Source organism: Gossypium arboreum, chromosome 10 (assembly GCF_025698485.1).
Source record: "Gossypium arboreum isolate Shixiya-1 chromosome 10, ASM2569848v2, whole genome shotgun sequence".
Lineage (NCBI taxonomy): Eukaryota > Viridiplantae > Streptophyta > Magnoliopsida > Malvales > Malvaceae > Gossypium > Gossypium arboreum.
The window spans coordinates 88,151,892-88,178,470 of NC_069079.1; positions in this window are offsets into that span (position 1 = coordinate 88,151,892).

The window sequence follows — 26,579 nt, forward strand, 5'->3', positions numbered from 1 at the left end:
TCATAAAAATATATTAATATTACATTTTTCGTTGTAAATTTGAGAAATAAATTCTTAATAAAGTTAGACTTAATTTTAAAATTTATAATGTTTACAAATGAGATTTCTAAAGACATTTGGTTTTATGAATTTAACATGTTTATTTTAATAGTAACGAACATTCAAGTTCTTTAGTTTTGAATAAATGATTTTGAAATATGATTGAAATTACGAAAGTGTTGAACAATGATCAAACTTTTACAAATAAAATACCGGAGTCATCGATTTCTAAAATTTCTCAATTTCACTAGTTTGAAATGATTTACGCAAAGGGTGTAAAAAAGTATGTTTAAAAACTACGAAAGATTTTCTGGGTCATTTAGGTGACCAATGTAGCTTTCCGAATTTGGTTATAGCGTCTAGGCTGAGTTTAGGGTGTTGCATTTAGTGGTATCAGAACTTGGTTCAAAACTTAGATTGTGGATTTTTGTTTTGAGTCTGCATGCATATTTAAAAGGGGTATTTTGGGAACCATGCCACAAGAAAATTTTCATCAGATTTTCAAAAAAAAAAAGTTAAATCTGAGAACTCCGATGCCATTCCGAAGTTAGTATTGTCACTACTAAACTGTAGATAAACATTAAGATTATACTATTTAAAATTATAGACTAGAACTGTAAACTTTAGACTATAAACATTCAGGAAATAGTTAGACACATTATTTTTGAACTAAAGATTAACATAAAACTTTAGTCTCAAGAAAGCAATATGAAAACCTGAGGTATGTGAACTCATGGTATGTGATTTTCGAGGAGCGTAATGTCAAGTAGCTCAAAATTATTCATTAGTTTTTTTTTAAAAAACTTGTGCTTGACCCTGAGACAAATGGCATCGCTAATGCATCTACCATTAATGGAAGAAATCAAGAGAATAGGGATGATGCAATATCCCAAGCAATGTTGGGAGTTTTAGAAGAGTTTTCGAGACTACGGTTGAGAAAAACAAGATATTGGAAGAGACTAAGTGGTTGGAATGTGAAAAACAGGAAAAAAATAAAGTATGGAATAAAAGGAAGTCTAGTTCTACTGGCCCAAATTCACAACCATTGAAGCGGGCCAAAGAGGATAGACTACAATAGAATGTTGTAAAAGCTAAGCACTAGAGGTTCTATTAGTTCAAATAAGAAATTTTTTCTATTTGTAATTACTGAAGTGAGCGTCATTAGGGAAAATGATGGAAAAAGTAAGGTGCATGCTTCAGATGAAGGTCTGTTGAGCACTGTTGTAAAGATCGTTCACGTCATTCTTTTAGTTAAATGCAGGCTTCGGCTTAGAAATAGAATTAGAGACTAGTTTTTACTCTCGATGCATCTGGCATCAATGAAGGTACATTTATGATCAATTCTAATTGTACCTTGCACTGATTGAGAATTGGTTTTACCTAAATGTTTGTTATTAATAGTGTAAATGTGAAATTAAGAATTTAGGAATGAGGAAACCATTAGTGATATTTTTATAGATAGTCCCTTGAGACAATCCGTGTAAGTTAATAGGAAATTCGTTGGAGATTTAAGGTGAAGTATTGGAATGACATTGGAATTAGAGTTCCGCAGTAGAAGCGTGGTGGTTGGTTTAAAAAGAAGATTTATGAATCTTGTAGATAAGCGAATTGGCTTGACAATAGGAATTTCGAGGACGAAATTATTTTTAAGGAGGGGAGAATTATCACATCCTAAAAATCGGTTAGTATTGGGTTAATGAACCGAGAGTGGTTACGTTTGAATTTTTTTTAGATGATATTTTGCTCATTTGATAATAAATAAGTATCAAGTATAGTTGTTGAGTAGTGGTAGAGCTGTCGTTAATGATCTGTGTTCGAATCCCTTCCCTCACATTATTCTCTATATAATGCAATTTTGCTTCAAACATTAGCAAAGGTCACACCATGTTTTTAAAATAAATGTTGTAGTTTTTGAATAAGGAAGTAAGTTGGCTTAGTGGTTAGGGGCTTAAATAATTTCCAAAAGGTCGTAGGTTCAAGTCTCCACACTCTCCATATTTTTTTTAATTTTTTGAGTAACTTTTTCATGGGAAAAAGCTTTTATAATCGTCTACTCCTATTTACCATGCAAAGGGAGAATTGGTGGCTTTATCCACAACCTATATGGCAACTTGTCTATAAATATTGGTGGCTTCATCCATATATTGGAGTGTTTGGATGGATGAGTCCTAGGGAACTCTTTTTGGAGTGTAAAGGTGATAGGTAGGATGTTTTATAAAAATTTGCATAATTGATTTCCAAAAGTTGCAGTACCATGATCATATGCATAATATTGATTATGTTGTACAATATGTATGTGCTTATTGTTATTTAACTTGTTATAAGGCTCACACTGAGCTTTATAGTTCACCCTCTTTTGTTTTTTGATTTTACAGATAACCTTGAGGTTAGGATGCGATGATGACATTTGGAGGAGTTTCTTAGATTTCTTTTAAAATTTAAAGTAATAAAATTTTATTTTGATATTTTTTATTTTGGATTTGTAATAAGTTTGATTATGGACTGTGGCATGAAACTTTACTTTGAGGATTTTTCATTCTGATTTGCATGAATTACTTGCATGAAATTAAGTTTTAAAAATTGAATAAATTAGTGTTTGATTAAGATTATGCATGCAAGATTGATTTTTAGCAAAATATGGTCTTAGCAAAATGGTCCATTGCGATTTTCATAAAAATATACCAATATAACATTTTTGGTTTCAAATCGAGAAATAAGTTCTTAATAAAATTAAACTTAATTTCAAAATTTATAATATTTAGAAATGAGATTTCTAAAGATATTTGATTTTATGAATTTAACATTTTTTAATAGTAACGAATAGTCAATTTCTTTTGTTTTGATAAATGATTTTGAAATATGATTGAAATTACGAAAGTTTTGAACAACAACCAAACTTTTATAAATAAAGTACCGAAGTCATCGAATTCTAAAATTTCTCGATTTCACTATTTTGAAATGATTTACGAAAATGGCGTAAAAAAGTAAATTTGAAAACTACGTAAGATTTTCTAGGCCATTTTGGTGGCCAATGTACCTTTCCAACATTAGCCATAGTGTCTAGGCCGGGTTTAGGGTGTTACAAGTTTCTACTAGTTCTACATTTTAAGATAATGTTGGATTCCTTGACTTAGGAATTCCATTTCAGGTTTTGGAGGATACTTTTCTAATTCCTTGCGGATAATTATACGAAAATCTCTAACTTTACCACATTATACTCGTTCCACTCGATTGGTGAGTCACAGACTTCCCATGTGGATCCCATTACGCAATCGCTTGAAGATAGAAATTGAAACATTTCTCAGAATGATATACCTACAGACACTACTCTCGACGGATTCTTATACTGGTTCTAACATATTGTAAGGTTGTCAGACACACCGTACCTTTGATTCGATCTAGCTGAACGAACTTGGTCGGACATTTATTGGACCAAAATTTCATGTCCAAAAATTTTAATATGCCAAGGTCACTATCCTGGCGATTCACTTGAGCATATTCATCAGTCGAGTACACTATTGAGATCTCTTTTAGAAAATGCCTCAAAGGCATACCTGGATCTTGCTACAAAAGTGAACTAACAACTTGCTCTTAATCGTTACAAAATTCACCTTACAGGCTTCCTAGAGGAGTTGCCATAAGTGCTTTCCAGATAATTCACCACAAAGACTTTATAGACAACTCACCACAAAGGCTTCCCAAATGTCTTGCCACAAAGGCTTCGTTTGGTTTGCCACCAAGGCAGCACATAAAATATTATTTTTTACAATATGGATTTGTCTAAACTTAGCATCACTTGAGGTTTGCCCATCATTGCGCCTGAGACATGGGGAAATCCTAGTAGAAAAATGTGACTTATTCACCATTCCCAGAATGTGCCATGGCCTACCAGAATGTGCCATGTGTTAAAGGCCGTTTTTGGGTCAAATCAGAACAGTGGTTTCACGACCACAAATCTGAAGTAGAAAGATTTATTTATTTTTATCTAAGGTCTACATCATGATAGAATGATTATGCGAAAATTTTGTTAAGAAATTTTATCGACTGAGCACTCAATTTGACTAGAAGGACTAAATTGCAATAGGTGCAAAATTTGTGTTCTATAGGCTAAAGGTAGTAAATTTTTATGACATTCTAAATTAGAGGTCCTTAAATGGTAATTAGACCATTATACTTTAGTATGGACAAAAATGAACATGGTTAGGGAAAAATTTCAAAGTTTAAGTGAAGTGCATTTTGGTAATCTAGTAAATAAAGACAAAATTAACAAATAAAAGTGTCCACTTCTTCAATTTAGTCCCCCATAGCCAAAAATTGCAAGAGAAGACATGGCTAGGGTTTTGGCCACTTTTAAGCTCGATTGTAAGTCCGTTTTGTCCCGTTTTTAACGATTTTTATATTTTTAAGATCGTTGTAACTTGATTTAGCTATTTCAAGGACTAATTTGAAAGAAAAATAGAGTCTAAAATTTGACCCATGATGAATATGTTTGTATTTTGATGTTTAATGGTAGAAAATGCATGTTTATTGTTTGTTAAACGACTTTACAAAGTGATTTTTGGCAAAAACGTCGATTAGGGACTTATTTGTAAAACGTTGTAAAATTTGTAGAAAAGTGTAAATAAATGAAAAATAAGGGGCTTGGGTAATGAAGAAATTGGATGAAAATCAATTTACAAGCCTAAGGACTAAAAATGTAAAATGTCAAAAGTTTAGGGGTAAAAATGTAATTTTTTCCATAGTGTGTTTTTGGGTTGAATTGAATAATGTGATAATTAAATAATTTGAATTTGATATTATAGATTAAGAAAAATGAAGTTAGAGTTTAGACCGAGGAAAGAATAATGTTGTAGACTAAATCGAACTAATAGCCATTTTTGTAACCGAGGTAAGTTCGTATGTTACATAAGTTTTAATATAATTGTATTTCAATGCTTTAATGTTGCATGAACTGTATGATTGACTATGTGGAAGAGTTTAATTCTACAAACGAGTTCGATGACGATTCAACAAGTAAGAAATCTCGTTTGAACCTTCGGAATAGAGTAGGATACAAGTGACATGTCACTAGGGTTACCATGTGTTATGTGATTATGTGATCCGGGTGCTTGTCCTGTACGTCCTACCGGTGGCTGAGTATACCGACATATGTTGCAGTTACTCGATAGCTTGTGTGAGCAGCACCGTATAGCTACGGCTGAATTAACAAGTTGTGTGAGCAAGCCCAACGATACCTCGAGAGCGAGTAATTATGAGATATGAGACTTAGGTAGCATTGGCTACATATGTGGCACTTAGTGTGCAAAATTCCCAAGTATTCGACATTAATATTCCGAGTGGTTCATGGGTATATCAAAGATGAGAATACAGTACATTCATTTCGAGATGGAACAGGTATGTACTTTAAGCTTATGATTATTAGTTTGTGAAATGACGATTACAAGGTAAGTTGGTGATGGAATGGATTATGACCATGAGAATTTGATAAATTACATTATCTTATGTTATGTTATTTCATGATTAATGTATGGTAAGGTTGCTTATTTCTTTCATACGAGCTTACTAAGCTATATAGCTTACTCCGTTTATTTTTCCATGTTTTCTAGTGTTTCCAAGCTAGCTCGAAATTGGGATCGTCAGAGATTCGCCTCACGCTATCAAAACTATCATTTTGGGTATTGATGAAATTTAGCATTTTGAGTATATGGCATGTATAGGGACTTGGTCATTTTGTGATATGTGTCATTATGATTTGGCCAAATGTATTGGTTGTAATTGGCTAGGCTTTGATGTGGTATTTGGCCAGGGTTTGATGTGGTATTTGGCCGTGTAACTTGACTCATCTTGGTTGGTATTAGTTGTAAACCCATATAGTATATCTATATGTATGCATGTGCCAATGCCTTGTTGGTGATGTGGTATAGTAATGCTTGGCAAATGGTTAAGTGTGGCTTAATGGGTTGTTGATGAATGGTTAAGTATAGTTCATTAGTATTCTATAAAATCTAAGTGGAATATTATGCATGATGAAAGTATGTGCGTGGATACCTTTAAATGTTAAATTGGTATATTTGATCTGGCTTATTAAAAATGTCATATGTATGTTAGATAGTGGTATTACTTTGACATGTATTAGCCATGATTGTGGATGTTTTGGTTGTCTAAGTATGCCATGAAGTATGCCATTGAATTGGTGTAAGTCTAGGTGCAAATGAGGGTGGTAAATGGCTTGGAAAATAGCCTTTATTTTGTCCACACTGGTAGACACATGGGCGTGTGTCTAGGCCGTGTGTGACACACGGTCTACCCTATGGGCATGTGTTTCGACCGTGTGACCCCTGCACCTTAATTTTGAGAAAAATAATGCTCATAATTAAGCACACGGGCAAATACTTGGACATGTATCTCGGCCGTGTGAGGGACACGGCCTCAAGCATGGCCGTGTGTCTCGGGTATGTGAAGTCTGCACCTATTTAATAAAAATTTAATTACCCACACGTCCTAGCACATGTGCATGTGACTTGGTCATGTGACATCAATTTTTACATGCATTGCAAGTCAGAGAGTTACACGGGGTTAGGGACACGGGCATGTGTGACCACACGGCTTGCCTACACGGGTGTGTCCCAAAACCACATAGGCGTGTGACCTCTGTCCTTAGTAAAAATTTCCTGAGTTGTCGGTTTAGTCCCAGACCACTTCCAAAGCATGTTTTTGGGCCTCATAGGTTCGTATTAAGGACGTTATGATTGAATACAAATGGTTTTAATTTGGATGCAAAATTTATGACTCGATTTGTATGTTTGTTTGTGATAAAAGTCCTGTAATGCCTCAAGCCCTATTCCGGCGTTGAATACGGGTAAGGGGTGTTACACTATGGCCATGCCTTTTTACATATCTGCCATGCTGGCATTTTCTCATATTTAATGTCCCAAAAGATCTCATGCTTATGATTTTGGTAGACTACATTTCGCCATACTAACCTTCGTGTTTACTGTTTCGCCAGACGTCATCTAAGCACCACCGCGAGGTCCGTTATCATATCACATATTTTCATGACACTCTGCCTGAACCCCCTTATCGCCAACCATACTTGGTCATACATCACTCAAATAACATAATGGACACATTTACATAGATTTCACTCATAATCTTAATAGAATCATACTTCTTAGCACATAATTTCCCATGCATGCTTACCACACATTGTAACAGTCTGGTTTAGACACTAGTCAGAATAGTTGTTTTGGGACCACAAATCCGCGTCAGAGAAATGTTTAAATATTATTTCCTGTGTTTATGATGTGTGAATTAGCATATGTGAAAGTCTTGTATGAAAATTTGAATGTTTGTGTGCTTAATTTAATAAAAAGGACCTAATCGCGTAAAATGTAAAAGCTGTGTGCTAGATGTTAAAAGTGCCTATTTGACTTGCCTTTATAATTGAGATGTCCTTATGTGATTATTATGCCATTTACATGTATAATAGACATTTATAGCCTTAATATATGCGACTTTATAATGGTTTAAAAAAGGGGCAAAATTGTCATTTAGATTATATGTTAATTAAAATAAAACAAAAGCTTAAAATAAGTTAATTTCATGCTTATGTTGCCGAAATCATCAAAAGAAAAAGAAAAGAAATACAAGCTAGGGTTCGGCCTTGATTTTCATTGGTTAAGATCAAGAAAAGAGGAATTCAGACTTAGACCGAAGGAAGTCGAAGATTATAGAGTAAACAGTCTGAGTCGACAATTCTGAGTATGAGGTAAGTTTGTACGTAAAACATTATGTTACAAATATATTTTTGAAGCTTGGATTATACATAGATTGTATAAATAATTGATTATGGTTGAATATGATGATAAATCAATGGTATTTGGCACTAAGTGTGCGATTCAAAATAGCTTCGGCTATCTAAGGCACTAAGTGTGTGATACCGAGATAACTTCGGTTAATTGAAATGGAACTAAGTGTGCGGAATTGTTCTAGATTCGGCTAACCCTTAAAGCACTAAGTGTGTGGATGTTAAAGCATGAATAATCTCTGGAAAGTCTTAAAATATTTGAACAAGAGATGAGAATGAAAATGAATAAATACAGGAAGGTTTAGGTATGTATGATAGCTATGTGATAGATGATGTTATGCATATGAAGATCATTGAATTGGTATAAATATATGAATGGTGTTGGAATAGAATTGATAGATGAATTGAGAATTAATAAATACCCCAGTGTTGATGTTTTACATTTTAGAAACTGTTGATAATTATTGGTACGAGCTTACTAAGCTTTTGAAAGCTTACTCTATGTATGTTTGCATTGTTCTTATAGATATCGAAGCTACTATGAGCTCAGGGATCGTTGAAGATCATCACCACATTATCGAATCTCATTTTGGTACCTTTTGAAATGTATTTAGTAAAGTATGGCATGTATAGGCTAGAAGTACTTTGGATAGGTTTTGTAATATTTATATTTAGCCATGTGATATGGTTTGATATGGTTGTGTTTATGTTTTGATTTTGGTATATGAAATGTAATGCAAATCGATCTATTTGATGTGTTCATGTATGGCTAAGAGAAATGGTAAGTTTGGTAAGTTTTGGTATGAGATTTGTTCATGAGTTTAGAGATTATGAGACCATATGTTTTGATATGATTTGGTCTTATGTTTTGGCACAATTGAGTTGAGTTTATAAGCATGTAAATGGTTGATAATGTTATGTCATGATGTTATGTCATGTATGTTGTAAGGTTTGGTATAGAAATTGGCTGAAATTTTTGTGTAAATATGCTTGGTTTGGTACTTATAGGTTTGACGTATATGGGGTGGCAAGTTGGCTATTCAAATGGCTTATTTTTGTCCACACGGGCAAGGACACGGGCGTGTGTCTCAACCGTGTGTGACACACAACTATGTTGCACGGCCGTGTGTCCCTTGGGGTACCCTACAATTGTATTTCAGGCTTGAGCACGGCCAAGGCACACAGGAGTGTGGCTAGTTGTGTGGCCCAAATCAGATTCGACCATGGCCAAAGCACATGGGCGTGTCTTGTGGCTGTGTGAACAAGTCAGTATATATGCCCTATTTTGACACGGTCTAGACACACGGGCGTGTCTAAAGCTGTGTGAGGCACACAGCCTGTTCACACGGGAGTGTGACTTGTACTTGTTTGAAAAATGTTTAAATTTTGGAGAAATTTTGTATGTGTTTGGTTTAGTCCTGACCCCTTTCTAATATATGTTTAAGGCCTCGATGACCTATATAACAGACTCTATATTGATGATTGATCTTTAATGCTTCGATGCTTATGAAATGACCAATTTTGTCTGGTAATGCCGTTAACCCTAGTTCGACAATGGATAAGGGTTAGGGGTGTTACACACATCGTCATATTCATGCAGCACATCGTACACTTCAGTATATACATGAAAATGTTTCATAGAGAACACACACAACCATGCATACATACATACAACAACTTCTCAAGAAGATATGCTCATCTATATGAACATCAACCATACAACGAATCATCATAATATATTATACAGAAGTTAGGTTTAAAGACTCACTAGAGACCTACCTTTACCTCGACCTGAAGTTTCTATTTTGATTGTCCTTCCGGGTCAACAAAAATTGCTTACGAGATTATGGAATCTCCATTAGAGTCCTTATATACAGATAGTTTACTAACGTTTCAACTACATGCGACCCCAATGCAGGGCCTTTCACTCATGCCCTAGTGTTTTTACACCTTTTTAATATCTTTACTCATCAACAATCATAACATATAGAGCTATGAGACTTACTAAAAGGTTGAATTATCCATTGATTAAGCAAGGTCTTAGCTCTATCTTAAAAAAAAAAAAGAACATTTAGGTTAAAAAGAAAGGCTAGAACGTAGAGTAGAAAGAGAACCATTTGAAAGGTCTTCCCCTGTAACAGCCCGATTTTGGGCCTAGCCGGAACAGTGGTTTCAGAACCGCTATTCCAAGGCCAGAGAAAATTATTTTGATGTTATTTTATATGATACAACATGTTTATAAAGGTGCATAAAATTTTGGTATACTAATTTTAGTGATTTCTAGTCCAATTTCGAAAAAGGACTAAATCGCGTAAAAGGTAAAAGTTATGTTTTGATGCCTAAAGGTGTTAAATTGATTTGTATCTTAAATTGGGGGTCTTTAAAGTGAAATTTGGCCATTGAAAGTGTGATGTCCAGCCAAGGGTGACAAATTGGTCAAAAAGCCAAAATTTGTGGCTTTTAGGTGACTAAATTGACTAAAAATAGAATAAAATAAAGAAAAGAAAGATCTCATCTTTTCTTCATCTTCTCTCCACTGAAAATGGCAGAAAAGAAAGGGTTTAGAAGTGGGAAAATTTCAGCAAAGAAGCTCCCATGCTAGTAAGTGATTTTTAATGTCTTTCTTGATGATTTTTACATTTTTGGAACCCCTAAAGCATGAGCTTTCAAATTAGGGGACTATTTTGAAAAATGATTAAGAGTCTAGGGTTTTTCCATGAAAGCATATGTGTTGTTTTCTGAATTTTTATGGAAGAATATGAGCCTTGGTAGTGTTATAAACAACTTTCATGAAAGAAATTTGCATGAAAGCACCTAAATGGGCTATTTTGTAAAGTTTGTAAAATAAGTGTAAGTGTGTGTAATAATTGAATTTGTGAGTTGCTATAGTTATGAAAATGGTTTTTCTAGGCTTAATGAGTAATAAAATGTGATAAAAATCATTTTTTGAGCCTAGGGGCAATTTGGTAATTCTGTCAAAGTATAGGGGCAAAATAAAAAATTTTGCAAAAATGTGTCATTGGACTAGTTTGATTAGTATATTGTTTTAATAAGTTAAATGTGATGTTATAGATGATGAAAAATGAGATTCGGGTTTAGAACGAGGAAATATGAGTAATTGATGTTTAGGCCTCTTTTACTAATTTGGTGTTGAGGTAAGTTGTATGAAAATAATGCAATGTGCTGTTATTGTTATATGTATAATGTTCAAATATTGCATGAAATGTATATGTACATGTATTTTTTTTATGAAATGGATTCATGATGGCTCGATGACAATCGATAAAGTTTCGCTATGAGATTCCATGTAAGACCATGTTTGGGACATGGCATTGGCATCGATATGTGTGAACCCATGTAAGACCATATCTGGGATATGGCATTGGCATCTTATAATGTGTATGAATTTCCCTGAATACCCTTTTGTATTCTAAGTGGTTCAACGGGAAATTCAAAGATTTTAACAAAGTTGTGATAAGGAATGATTATGTTATGAAGTAGTACAGGTATGTATGCAAAACTCATGAGAAATTATTCGATCCATGATGCACCTTTGGTAAGGTTGCAAATAAGCAAGTCATGTTTATGAGAATGATTTTGTAATGACCTTGAAATGATAGGTCCTTTCTTATGATGCATAGCTATGTGTTCTTACCATGATAGGTGAAATGATGATTTATTAATTTCGTGAACAATAATTGTGGAAGAGTAAATTAGCTTGGACAGTTTTGGGCTACTGCAGTGGTGTAAATTTGAAACTACACCAAAAATAGTAGAAAGTGAATTAGAGGCTGAATAAAATATGGAGTTAAAGCTTATTGAGTTTAGTTTCTTATAAAAGAAACCGTGTAAGCAAAAGAATTTCCTATAATGAGATATTTGAAGTTGTGTGAGATAGAGTCAGAATGACTTTGAAATCCCCTGCTCTAATTTGAGAAAATAATTATAAATTGTACAAAAATAGTTTTGAGTTATAATTTATATTTTTAGAATCCTTAATGAGTCTATTTTCAAGAGAAATAGACAAGAACATTATTAGAGTCCTGTTCTATGAGATAATTAAACTTTAGTGTAGAAGGGTTGGAACTGTCAGACAGTGAATCAGGGGTAAATTTGAGGAATAAACTGTACTATTTTACTAAACCAAAAATTTTGAAAATTTTATGGTAGAAAGGTACATGAGTCTAGTTTCAAGGAAAATTAATAGAACTTAATTTGGAGTTTCGTTGTTCCAGACATAAATATTTTATTTACTGTTGTACAATAAGATAACTTATCATGAACTTGAGAATATGTTGGGAACATTGATAAAACATGTTAATGCGTTGCTTATTGTTTTCATATGAACTTACTAAGAGTAAAGCTTACCCCCATTCCTTTCCCATGTTCTCTAGTGTTGCCAGGCTAGCTCGGGTTGGAGTTCGTTAAAGATATTATCACACTGTCAAGCTATCGCTATTGGTGTAAGTTATTTCAAGTACTTTGAGTCTATGACATGTATAGGAGTTTAAATATTTGAGTATGTGATATTGCTTTAGCCAAATTTATTGGCTTATTTTGATTATGGGGTTGGTAAACCTATTTATTTATGAAGAGTCTTTAATGGCTTGGTATGAATGGTATGTGGATGTGATCATGAATGCTTAGTGATGAAAATGAGGTTTGATGACATGTTGATAGCTATAACATTAATGTGGTAAAGATGAAGGTAAAATCTATGATATTGGTTGCATGTGAAATTGCCATGGTCATGACAAGTTAGGAATGTTTAAGTGCCTAATTTTTCCATGTTGTATGCTATTTTATAAGTATGCATGCATGTGTTGTGAGGGTGACAAAATGGCTTGGAAAATAGCCTTGTATTTGTCCGCATGGGTAGACACACTGGCATGTGTCTAGGCCGTGTGTGACACACGATCCTCCCCCATGGGCGTGTTGTCCAGCCATGTGTCCCCTGCACCTAAGTTTTTCAAGCCAGTATGCATGGTAGTATGCATACGGGCAAGAGACATGGCCATGTGTCTCAGCTGTGTGAAGGACACAGTCATAGGACACGGGCATGTACCTTGGCCGTGTGGCTTCAATTTGTTCCTGACCAAATTGGCAGAATGTTCAGGTTTTTGGGCACGGGTTCGGGACACGGGCGTGTCTCTAGCACACGGGCGTGTGCTCTATACTCATACGGGCGTGTGGAGCCTTAAAGCATGAAATTTTTCCAAGTTTTTCTTAAGCTCTCGGTTTAGTCCCAAACCGTCTCTAATGCATGTTTTGTGCCTCGTGAGCCCGTTTAAGGGACAAAATGTATGTGAAATGAAAAGTTATAAATTGATCAAAATTTTACAGCCCGATTTTATGTAGTTGGTTGAGTTTAAGTCCGGTAACACCTCGAACCCTATCCCGGCATTGGATACGGGCGAGGGGTGTTACATCCCCCTTCACTAAATATAAACTCCCTATCCCTCTATTGTGGACTTTAACAAGTGAAGATCCTTACTTAACCCAAATCTCCTGATTTCCTTACAAAAATCCAAGGGAAGATAAAGAGAATTCGACAAAGATCTTCGTTACTATTTGACCCGTCATGGAGAGGGTCTAATCAATCCAATTGAATCCCAACTAATCCTATTACTAAAACCAACTAGAATAGTACTCATGTAAATTGAGCGTGCTATACCTTGGTGGTGACTTACTATGGCGTGGTCTTAAAGACAATCAAATCTCCTATAGGTTTCTCATACACTTGACAGACTTTTAGTATTCAACCAAAACTCTAAGGCGTACTCTTTCTTTACTTGAAGATACCCTATGACTAATCCTTAGATACTGCCAATGGGCGAGGTGGATACTTTAATGCTAATATGTGCCAATATTCTGACTCGCCATCAAGCCAACAATATGACAGATTATGCTACCACAGTGTGCCAAACAGTTTACATACATACATACTTTACTCACCTTTTTGGATCCTCCATTTTTAGGTTGTGACATCGATTCCATAACTAGAGATCCTTGTTTTTAATGTGCTTAATGAAAAATATCGAGTGAATAAAAGCATATAAAGGGATAAAAAGCATACTGAGTGGTAAAAAGGGCAACAAACGAGTAAAATCATTGAGAGTGAAAAAGGGAGATGTAGTGAAAAAATAATATTTTCCCTTAGCTAAAAATAATCTTATTTCTCTCGTTGATGCACAAGTTTACTAGCATTTCGTGCTTATTGTAATTGAACCAAGTCTTTATAACATCCTATACCCAACTCAATTTACATAGTTAGCAAAATTTTACAATACTTGCTTACTTAGAAAAACTTTACAATCTATGAAAGCCATACTGAATGTACCTCTTATTTATTTAAAATCCTTTATAGGACAATAAGTTTGAATAAAACATTTATTGTTTGTCACAAACTTTCTGTAACATCATGAATTAGGGTCTAGATGGAACAATGGTTTCGAGCCCACAAATTTCAAACAAAAATAATTATTTTATAATTATTTGATGGATATGATTGAATGTTTGTGTGAAATTTTCATGAAGAAATTCTATGCCTAAGGTGTCCAATTTGACTTTAGGTACTAAATTGAATAAGTCATAAAACTTGTGTTCTAGAAGCTTCAAGCATGAAATTGCATTGGATCAATAATTAGAGGTCCTTAAATAGCAATTTTACCAAGTTCTAAAATTTTAGACAAAAATAGGCATAAATAGGAAAAATTGGAAAGAGAGGCCTTAAGGGCATTTTTGTCATTTGATAAATAAAAGAATAAAAAAGGAAAAATCAAGTCAAAAATTGTGTCCATCTTCCTCCTAGTGTGCCGAAATTTGCAAGGGTTCCATAGCTAGGGTTTTCAACTTTTCAAGCTTGATTGTAAGTGCTCCAAAGCCCTGTTTTTTTATATTCTTTGCATTTTTTGAAGTCCTTGAAGCACGATCTGTCCATTTCTAACCATGTTTTGAGCTAGGGTTCATGTATGAAATTTGAACCTTGTGTGACATGTTTGTATTTTGATGATTAATGGAAGATTATGAAAGTTTGATGTGTGATGAACATTTTTTACTAAGTGATTTTTAGTGAAAACACCTAAAAATTACTTGTTTGTAAAAGGTGTAAAAATGAGTAGTAAAAATGTGAAATAAAGGAAACTGTGGGCTGATATGAGCATGGTATAGATTCGGCTAGGCTTGGGTAACAAGAAAATGCATGCATTTCATTTTACTAGCCTAGGGACTAAAGTGTAAATAAGTGAAAAGTTAGGCGAAAAATGTAATTTTACCAAAGTATGAATTATAGGTCAATTCAAACAATGTATGTATTGAACAAGTTAAATATGGCATTATAGATCAAGAAAAAGTGATTCGGGTCTTGGTTGGGGGAAAAACAAAGTTTACGAGGATTAGACTCATTTCTATCATTTTGTACCGGGGTAAGTTCATTTGCAAATTATGCAACTTGTACCATACTTTAAATGCTTTAATATTGCATGTATGGTAAGTAAATATAAAATTAATGTGATGTTGTACCATGTGTTAATGCTTAAATTTTATTATGAATTATGCTTTGATTATTCCATGAATATGTGATTGGTGCTATGGATATTGAAATCGACATTACGAGCAAGCTCAACAGAAATGTGGTATTGAAGAATCCTATTTGAACCTTAGGAATAGTTTAGGATATGAGTGACATGTCACTAGGAATTATGTGATCTGAGCTGATGAGTTGTGGTCTGAGTTCATGATATATGTTACACATGTTTTGGCATTCCAGGTACTAGTCTTGTATGTTCTACCGGTGGCTGGGTAGTCCGACATGTGTTATGGATACCTGATAGCTTGTGTTAGTAGCCCGTGTAGCTACATCTTGACCGTCAGCTTGTGAGAGCAGACCCGTGAGTAGCTCGAAAGCGAGCAACATGTGATATGTGATATGTGATATGTGATAAGTGATATAAGGTAGTGTTGGCTACATATAGGGCACTTAGGTGAAAGATTCCGATGTATCTGATAGTATTCCAAGTGTTCAACAGGTAGTTTAAAGAGAAGTTCCATGGGTAATCTTAATGAACACGTCAAAGACGAGAAAGTATGTATTATGTGGAAGTTGGTACAGATATATGTGCAAGTTGGTACAAGTATGTACATAAACTCTTGATTAAATATCTCGGTATGCTATAAACATGTGGTAAGAATGCATATGAGAAAGTTATACTTATGAGACTTGATGACATTTATGAAACTTTTCCTTATGTTAATTATATGATTTATGTTGCTTATTATTTGCATGTGAACTTACTAAGATTTAAAGCTTACCCTCCCTTCATTTCTTTTTATTGTGTCACCAAGCTAGCTCGGGGATCAGAGAATGTTGGAGTTTTCAATCAGTCTATCAATTGGAAAATTTGGTATAGTTAGATTTAACATTTTGAATATAGCATGTATAAGGACTTGGTCTTTTTGTTATGTGTCATACTAATTAGCCAAATGTGTTGGCTCATGATGGTATTATGATTCATTTTGTATATGGCCATGAGAGGTGGCTCATATTGAATATTTGGGTTGTAACCCTAATCATTTGTGCATGCATAAAAATGTGTTATGCTTGATGTGGTTGCTTGTGGTTAATTATGTTAATGAGTGTGATGGATGGCATGTATATTTAATGTATGAAATATGATTAATGAATATGACAATAAATGTGGTATAATGATGAATAGATATGAAATTGGTGTGGAATGCCATATGAAAGCCTAATGGTTTAAGTATTTGATATGTTGACACTACCAAGTAATAAATTAACCAAGTATGTGAATACTTGAGTAACAAAAGGTGCCATGTTTCATGCCATGAAGATAGTGTAGGTAGGTGAGTGTTCAAGGGTGGCAAATGGCTTGGAAAATAGCCTAGAAATTGTCCACATGATTAGAAAAACGGGCAGGTGTCTAGGCCGTGTGTGACACACGGTCTGCCCCATGGGCGTGTGATTCGGCTGTGTGTCCCCTGGACCCTAATTAATGCAAAATAGAATGCCCAGTAGTGAACACACGGGCAGAGACATAGACGTGTGCCTCAGCCGTGTGGAGGACACGGCCTTAGGGCATGGGCGTGTACCTAGGCCGTGTGAAGTCTACACTTAATTTCAAGAATTTAATTCACCACACGGCCTAAGAACACGGGCTTGTGTTGTGGCTGTGTGACCAAATTTTGCTGATGATGTCATAGTTAGGGAGTTACACGGGCTGAGGACACGGACGTGTCCTGAGCCACACGGAATACCCAAACGGGCGTGTGACTCTCCAAAACAAGGAAATTTTCTATGTCAAAAAAGGTTTTGAAAGTTCTCGATTTAGTCCCAAACTGCTCTCAGTGTATGTTTTGGGCCTCATAGTTCCTTTTAAGGTACAATTTGCATGTGATTGAAAAGTTTTAAATTTGGATGAAATTTTATGAGTCGATTTTTTATGTTTGTTTATGTTTAAGCCCGATAATACCTCGAACCCTGTCTCAGCGTCGGATACGGGTATGGGGTGTTACACTTTTAGAGGTAGTATAAAACCTTACAATATAAATGTTTGATTTAACAAACATATTCATAGCGTGTATTACTATTTGTCATTTGAAAAACATATTTCTAAGAATATCCCACTATGTGCATAATATTGCACTCAGTTTACCACCCTGACGCATCTTTGGCTTGGTACATTTCTGCGCAATGGTTCGATTCTCAAACATGCATACTATAAACTCTAAATTGTATATGGTTTTTCTAGTTATTTAACCACCTTTTTACTTAAAAATAACACTAATCTTGAGTATTTGTTAATGAATTTAGTGAATTTTGCTTAAATCTCAATTATGGACATGAATTTATGAAATATGCAAATTTGTGCTTTATTATATGAATTTTGTGCATTAATTAAATTATTTTCATGTTATTTGTTAATATGCTATGTTTTAATCATGTACAATTTTTTCATGGACATGAAGAAATCCACCCTACTTGGATAGCAAAACCATGCAAAATTGGGTCATAAGGATGTTAATTTGACCCATTTTAAGTGATGATGCATGGTGGACATGTCTGGTTATTTATTGGGTCATGAAGCCATCCAACAAGAGAGTCTCAAACCCAAATTTGGCACAAGCTTGTGGCTACCAAAAAATTAGCTTTGGGACAATTATTTGGACGTCCCTACACTTTGAAAATCATTAAAAATCAACACATGAAGATTGCTCAAGAAACTGTCCACCCAATGGCTAAATTTAGCATGATTCCATGCTTCAATCAAACAACTAACTCACCCTCATTTCCACTTGTTATGTTGGCCATTAATGGGAGAGAACTAAGGGATCTTTGGCGCTATTTTTAGTAAATTCAACCACCAACCTCAAGTATAAATACCATACTCCTCTCACCTTTTCATTCATCCCTTCATTCATTACTCATCTATTCATTTTCTCATTCTCTCATTTCCTTCCTTCTTTCCACGCCTAGCACTTTAGCCAACAAAACTATGATAAGCTTGTCTATTGGACAACCACCTTGAGGAGCCATTAGCAAAGGAGCAACATGAGGGTTGGAGGAAAACATCTTCATTCAAAGTTTGCAGGACTACCGATTTGAACAGAGTGTATTCTTCCTTTACTTTGTTATTTTGATTTTATCATGTTTGTAATGTGTTTGAAAATCTTGTCATCAACAATGATAGCTTAAATCTGTTGAGCTAGGATGATTGCATTTATTCAATGAAGTTTGTTAAATCATGTTTATAGTGTTTGTTCCTCAGTCAATCATTTTTTTAATTAAATTCAAATATGTATTTCATTCATACGTGATTGGATGCATTTGAATTACCTGAGCGATCCTGACCAAACAGCGGCTAATTGACACAATAATTGACAAGTGCATACTTATTTTAGATCTTGATCCGACTAAATTAAAGGTTTATAATAAATTTAACGAGCTTTATTATCTTGCATAGTTTTTAAATTTATATGATTAAATTTTTCAAACCTGATCCGTCCCTGTTACTTTACATGAATTATAAGAAACCCTTAATTTAACATGGTCAGTAAAATGCATATTTCACTAAGTAAAAGATTTCAAAAGGACTTATTTTCATTTCCAAACTCATGAAAGATTGAGTTGCCATGGAATATTTTTCGAACACTTTAAGCATGAGAAAAATAAACTAAGTTGAATAGTGTAATTATCCTAGCATATTTATGTAATTGATTGTTGAATTTTGTGTTTTTGCTGCTAAAGTCATTTCATACATCTCATCTCATACTTTTCATTTAGAGTAAATTGAATTACGGATCATCCTACATTTTGATAATTTAATTTAGCTTAAATATCATCAATCAAAATATTGTGTTTTTATCACCAAATTGTTAACTTTAATTTTACAAGTAATTGATTAACATACACAGTCCTTGTGGAGATGATAACTCTTTTACTTACTTTATTACTTAATAACGACTGTGCACACTTGCACAAACCTGAGCGTTACAAGTTTTTGGCGCCGTTGCCGGGGACTGTTGCCTTAATCATTTTTTGTAAAATTATTTTTTTCAATTTAGTTTTTATTTTTTTTATCTAAAATTCTAACATTACTAATTTATTCTTTATTTTTTGTGATTTATTTTTTAGGTATTTGTGAGCATAGATCGAATCATCGATTATTTACCCGTAGACCTTTAAATTGAGCGGACATTTAGACAGAGAAGAGGTGAACGATCAGCTTAAAGAAAAGTCGAGATGAACCTTGGAAATTAGAATGATGGACAAGGTAATGGAGCCAATCATGTGCACAATCCAATCCTTATTCCTAATAATAAGGATCGTTCCATAAGACAGTACGCTGTGCCCCTTTTCAATGAGTTAAATCCGAGAATTAGAAGAACAAAGATTGAGACACCCCAATTTGAATTGAAACCAGTGATGTTTCAAATGCTCCAAACAGTGGGCTAATTTAGTGGAATGCCCAAGAAAGATCGACACCTTCACCTTTGATTATTCATGGAGATGAGCGATTCTTTTAAGATAATTCGTGTGATTGAAGATGCATTGAGGTTGAAGTTGTTTCCATACTCGTTGCGCGATCGAGCACGAGCATGGCTTAATTTGTTGCTGTAACAGCCTGATTTAGAATCTAATCGGAACGGTGGTTTCGAGACCACTAATCCGAGTCAGGAAAATATTTTAAAATTATTTTCTGTGTTTATTATATGTGTATTTATATGTGTGAAATTTTCGTGATTTAATTTCGTCGTTTAAGTGCCCGATTAAATAAAAAGACTTAATCGAGTAAAATGAAAATTTGATGGTTAATTGTAAAAGAGCCAAATTGTTGTTGTCTTCTTAAATTAAGGTATTTATGTTGCAGATTAACTATAGGAGTTAGTGATGGACAATCATGACCATAATATATATTGGTTTGTATTAATTAACAAAGGTTAATAAGGTTTCATATTGTTTTGTTCTTGCCGAAAATAAAAAGAAAGAAAAGAAACAAAACCTTCAAGGGTTCGGCCAAAACTAATCTTGATTAAGGTATGTAACTAGCTCGATTTTTGATAATTGTTAAGTTTTTGAGATCGTTGCTATGTTAATTACAGAGCCCATGCTTGAATTTTTTATTTTGACGAATATTTTGAGTTATGCCATTGATGAATATTTGAATTTTGTGATGTTAGTTGGTGAAATATGAAAGATATGTTTTGGATTGATATGTTTTGTATTGGAATTTTTGATGATTTTGAGTAATTAGGACTAAATTGAAAAAATAATAAATTCAGGGACTAAAATGTGAAATAAAGGAAATGTATGGACTTGTATGAACACTAGGAATATTCGGCCTAAGCATGGTGTGTGCAAATTTTGCATGTTTTGTGTTTTGTGCAATTTGGACTAAATTGTAAAAAGTGTAAAATGTTAGGGGTAAAATGGTAATTTTCCCATTTATGTGTTTTTGGACTAAATTGAGTGAAAATATGTTTGAATAAGTTTAACTTGAATATGTTTAGATCAAGAACCAAAGAAAACGAATTTGGATCGGGGGAAAACTAAAGTTATCGACTAGCCGTCCCGTTCCGTTTTTCGTTGTCAGAGGTAAGTTTATAAGCAAATAAGTGTTAATAATTTTGAATGTATATATGTTTTAAATGCTGAATCAAATTTTATAAATTGTATATACTTACTGACCAAATGTGTATATGCTTAAGAATTGAGTTCGATTCGATCGAGTTACAACGTCCGAAAGCCCTGTATGAACTTTAGGAATAGCTAGGATACAGATGTCATGACATAGAATTCCGTTATGTGATGTGTGAGTAAGACCATGGCATCGTTATATGTGTGCGAGTAAGATCACGTTTTATATGTTGGCATCGATATGTGACTTCGATATATCTGTGCCAGTAAAACCCTGTCTAGGATAGTGGCATCGATATGTGATTACATGTAAGACCACGTCTGGGATGTTGGCATTGTATGATATATGTGATTATCTGAGTGTCCTATCCAATTTTGAATGGTTCATCGGGCAATGATAAGTTGTGATCGAATGTGTAAAACAAGCTAAAACGACAAGGTATGAGTTAGCTTATTACCTACTTGAATAAGGTATGAGTTATTCGGCCTTCTTAATATATAACGTGAATATTTTTGAAATGATTCTTGAATATGTGCATTTAAGATTAGGTATTTCGGCCAATGTGAAATTGTATATGGAAGTATATGTTATATATGAAATTATGATCCTGAAAATAAATGTGAATATGATAGCATAAATTAGTTTGGTTAAGTTGAGTTGATGTTAACATTGAGTTATTTATTTGCTTATGACTTATTAAGCTATGATAGCTTACTGTATGTGTTTATTTGCATTGTTTTATAGATTTTGGAGTCAAGTTACGAGCTCGGGGATCATCGTCAAAGTCTATCGCACTATCAACTGTCTTCGGTATTTTATAAGTTGAATTTTTGAACTTATGGCATGTATAGGCTAGATTATAGTTTGAAATGTTGGATTTTGGTTTTGTATAATTTAAGCCATGGAAAATGGCTTAACTTCTATGATTGAATTTGGTTTTGATTGGTTATGGTTTAAGTTCATTTTGGTTATCATGCTATGTGTCATAGATGAATGGTATTTGTGATATGTGTTTTGTGCATTGAAGTTGGTTGGTGATTTTGGATGTGTGCATTTGGTTGATTCGGTTATGATATATGGATAGATAAATATGTATGTGAATTCGATTGATATGCTTAATTAAGGTATAATTATATGATTTGGTATTAAAGAATATTTAGTTATATCCAGACATGTGACAGCCCAAAATTGACCCTAGTCGGGAAGTGGTTTCGGGACCGCTAAACCGAGTCACCGAAATGTTTGAACGTAATATTTATTGTCTAGAATATGTAATTATGAATGTGTGAAAATTTCAAGCTTCGATTTAGCCGATAGCATGTGAATTCAGTTAGTAGGACTTGTGTGACACTTTTGAAAAGTGATAGGCTAATCTATAAGGACCTAATAGTGCATGTAGTCAAAGGGAGGACTTGCATGTCAAATTTCCCCTAATAGTTAGTGGCCGCCATGACAAGAGATTATGGGTAAAAACATGTCATAAAACATGTTGGGACAATGGTGTATGTAAGAAAAAATAAAATAGTGAGCATGGGAATTTAATAATGAAAGGAAAAAAAAAAAAAGAAAAAATGGTCTCATGCATGCCCATTGCCGTGAGTGTGGAGAAAGAAAGAAGAATTTTTGTTCATCATTTTCCTTTCCTTTGGGCTGAAAATTCTAAGGAAGAAGGAAGGAATTCTTGTTTCATGTTGGTTTGGAAGAGGTTTAGGAGGAGGTTTGGCCATACTTGTACCTAGATTAAGGTAAGTTTGATGTTTTGCCATGAGATTCATGTATATTTTAGTTGCTAGCTTGATGTTCTTGTTAGCCCATGGTTCAAATCTTTGTTATGTCATGGGAATGAAATTCGGCCAAAGTGAATATGGTGTTAATGCCATTGCATGCTAAATATCAAGCTTGATAATGATTCATGTGATGGTGGATTGAGGATTCTTAGATTTTCTTTTAGCATTTTTGAATGAGATACTAAGCTCTTTGTTTAACCATGACCAAATTGAAACGGTATGGTGTTGTGGTATTCGGCCATGTTATATCCATAAGTATGATTCATGCATGTTGCATGGTAAGTAAGATTTAAGCTTTGGATATGTGTGTATATTTGGATATAAGCCACTTGAGAATTCGCCATTGCACCTACATGAATATATGTTTGCACATGATGAATTGGTATGACATGTATACTATTTTAGGGTGTCTATTTGCTTGTGATGTTGTTTGGTTATGAAATAAATGAGAGATGTGTATAGAACTACAATATGTAATGCGTTAATTAGGAAAATGTATGCTGTTTTTTTGTGTAGTATTATGTAAAATTGGCCTCCACATAGACATGCATATTCGCCAAAGGAAGTAGATTGGTGTGCATGTATTCGGTTAGAGGCAACCATATTGAAGCCTTATCTTGGCTTAGATTGTTGACCAAATGGGTAATAAGTGAGGATGGTTGCGAATATACAAACATACATATGCATGTGTAATTGAATTATGAATGTTTAGCAAGAGGGTTAAACTAGTTGATTTATTGATTAAGCTCAAGGAGTTAAAGAAGGAGAATCAAGCAAGGGAAAGACGAAGGTCATCGAGTAGTGACTTGGACTGTTTTACCCAACACAAGGTAAGTCATTAAGCGTATATTTGGTGTTGATTTAAATGATCAATATATATATGCAAATGTGTTTAAATGAGTTGGTGTGTAAATGGAAATGTATGTGTATGGAATGATGCCATTGTTGAATGTATAAAGGCAGCAAAATACATAAGGTATTGGTCTCGGTACTAAGTGTGCGGGTATAAATGGACACGGTGACAAGATTGGCACTAAGTGTGCGGGTTTAAAATTGTACAGCACTAAGTGTGCGAGTTTGATTATATAGCACTAAGTGTGCGAGTTGAATACATATAGCACTAAGTGTGCGGATTCACTATATGCTCTTGCATTACAATTGGCACTGAGTGTGCGACATTTATCGAGCTAATCCCGGACAGCGGATCGGGTAAGTACCTCGAGCTCATGACGAATAGAAAATATGTTCATGCTCGGGGTTGAATTTGGTAAGCCTTAAATCTATGTGATGATTGAAATTGTATGGTTGTGCTGGAAAATGAGTTAATGTGTAAAATGCTTGATTATCTTGTTGTGTAGAATATGAAATGTGGATGTATGAATTGGTACGAGATTGGACCGAAAGGTCTGAGCTATTATGGTATAGATTCGATATGGACGAGTACCTAGCCTCATTTGTTGTACATGTAGTAGTAACTTTATCAGTGGATTGACGAATGCTTATGACTTCATCGAGTTGTAAACTTTAAGCCATGTGAAAATGGCCTATGTGGTCGCCGAGTGGGATGCTAGAACCTATAGCCACGAGTCTTAGAAACTCAAATTTTGTTAAGGTGGCCATAATTTGTGTCATGTATGATGGATGATTAAGGCCAAGGAAAAATTCATGAAATTGGCATAGTCACTGCAGTAACTGTTGCGGACAGCAGCAGTGAGATGAGATTGAAAATCACTAAAAATAGTAGAAGTAGAATTAAATAGTGAGTAAATTATGGAACTGAACCTTGATGAATCTATTTTATATGGACAAAACGAAACGACCATATGAGCAGTATACTGGGAAATATTAAAGTTCTCGTGAGACAGGGCCAGAACGGTTTCTGGGTCCCCTGTCGCGACTTTTAAAATTTACCATAAATTATCCAGAAAGAATTAGGAGTCATGCCTTATATGTACAGATTCCATTTTGAGTCTAGTTTCATTAGAAACAAACGGCACCAGTATTAAAGCCCTGTACAGAAAGATATTCAAGTTGTAACGCGCGGAGGTCAGAGCAGTCGATCCCTGTAACATGGGTGACTTTAACTAATAAACTGTACCAATTGGCCCAACCAAAATTCTAAAAATAAATCCATGGATGGGTATATGAGTCTAAATTCAGGAAAATTTACGAAACCAGTTTCCGAGTTTTGGAACTCGAGATATGATTTTAAGGCGACGGTGATGCAGTTTTCCAGCCTGTCCAGAAATGCCAAATTGGTCGGTACTTTAAGAGGATTTGTCTCGTTAACCCTCGTGTCCGACAACGCGCCGGTCACAAGTTAGGGATGTTACAATTTTATTGGTATCAGAGCTATGGTTTAGTCGGTTCTAGGACTACCATAGCGCGTGTGAGTCTAGCTATACATGCCAAATTGTTAGCGCTTAATAATGTGATGACTTGACGGTTGGAATTTTTGTTTTGATTAGCAATGGAACCCGGGGTAGAGACCCTTGGCGGATGACGTTGAAAGTGTAGCGGCTGCTCTCTGCGCAAGGGACACCTCCGCTGAGCCTCAGTCATCCGCGAATAATCAAAATGAAGGCGAAACAAGCCTTCTTCACCATGATGAATGAGTGGGTCGCGCAATATGCCCGAACCAACCCGGCTGTCCAACCATTCCGAATTTAAATACTCCACCCCAAGAGCCCGCAATGCCTCCAGCCATCGATCCTGTGAGGCTGAGTAAACCACCGTGGACTTGATTAGGAAGCGGGGCGAGGAGTTCAAGGCCATAGTTACCGATGATGCCGAAAAGGCCGAGTTCGCTCGATAACACCATTAGAGTGTTAGATGAATCTGTCATGCACACCGACGAATGTCTTAAGTGTGCTATATCCTTGTTGCTAGACTCACTTACTATTGGTGGAGGACTTTAATTTCCATAGTCCCAAATGAACGAGTTACTTGGGATTTCTTCCAATCCAATTTCAAAGAAATACATTAGTCAACGGTTCATCGATCGAAGCGTAAGGAATTCTTGGAACTCAAGCAAGGCCGGATGATCAGATCTCGAATACGAACATGAGTTCGTAAGACTTAGTCGGTATGCTCGGGAGTGTGTGGCTGATGAGGTTGCGATGTGCAAAAGATTTGAAGAAGGATTGAATGAAGAGTTAAAGTTACTAGTGGGAATTTTGGAGATAAAGGAGTTCGTGACACTAGTCGAACGAGCCTGCAAGGCGGAAGAACTTGGGACGGAGAAGAAGAAGGCTGAATTTGAAGCAAGAGATTACCGTAAAAGATCGACGAGTAAAGCTCGTTTCTCGGTGTAAAGAGGTTCGTGGAGGACACCAAGAAGTCGAGGATGACTGCGGGAATTTCCATTAGAGCCCGACCATTGACGGACTCCCGAGCTACTTCAGTAGCTAGTGTGGGCAATAATCGTCAAGAGAGACCTGAATGCCCCCAATGTGGAAGACGACACCTAGGTGAATGTTGGGGTAAGTCTGTTAATAGGGCCTGTTATGGATGCGGTTCGAAGGACCACTTCATTAGAGATTGCACGGAGCTAGATGAGAGGAATAAGACGCAAGGTGTAAGACCTAGTGGAACGACGGCTGGAGGTAGGCCCCCGAGAATCTCTGGAGGTAGGGGTGGTAATCAGAGAGGAGCCTCTAATACGGCTGTCCGATCCGAGACCCGTACTCCTGCTAGAGCATATGCCATCCGCGCACGAGAGGAGGCATCCTCCCCTGACGTTATCACTGGTACTTTTACTCTCTTTGATACTATTGTGATTGCATTGATTGA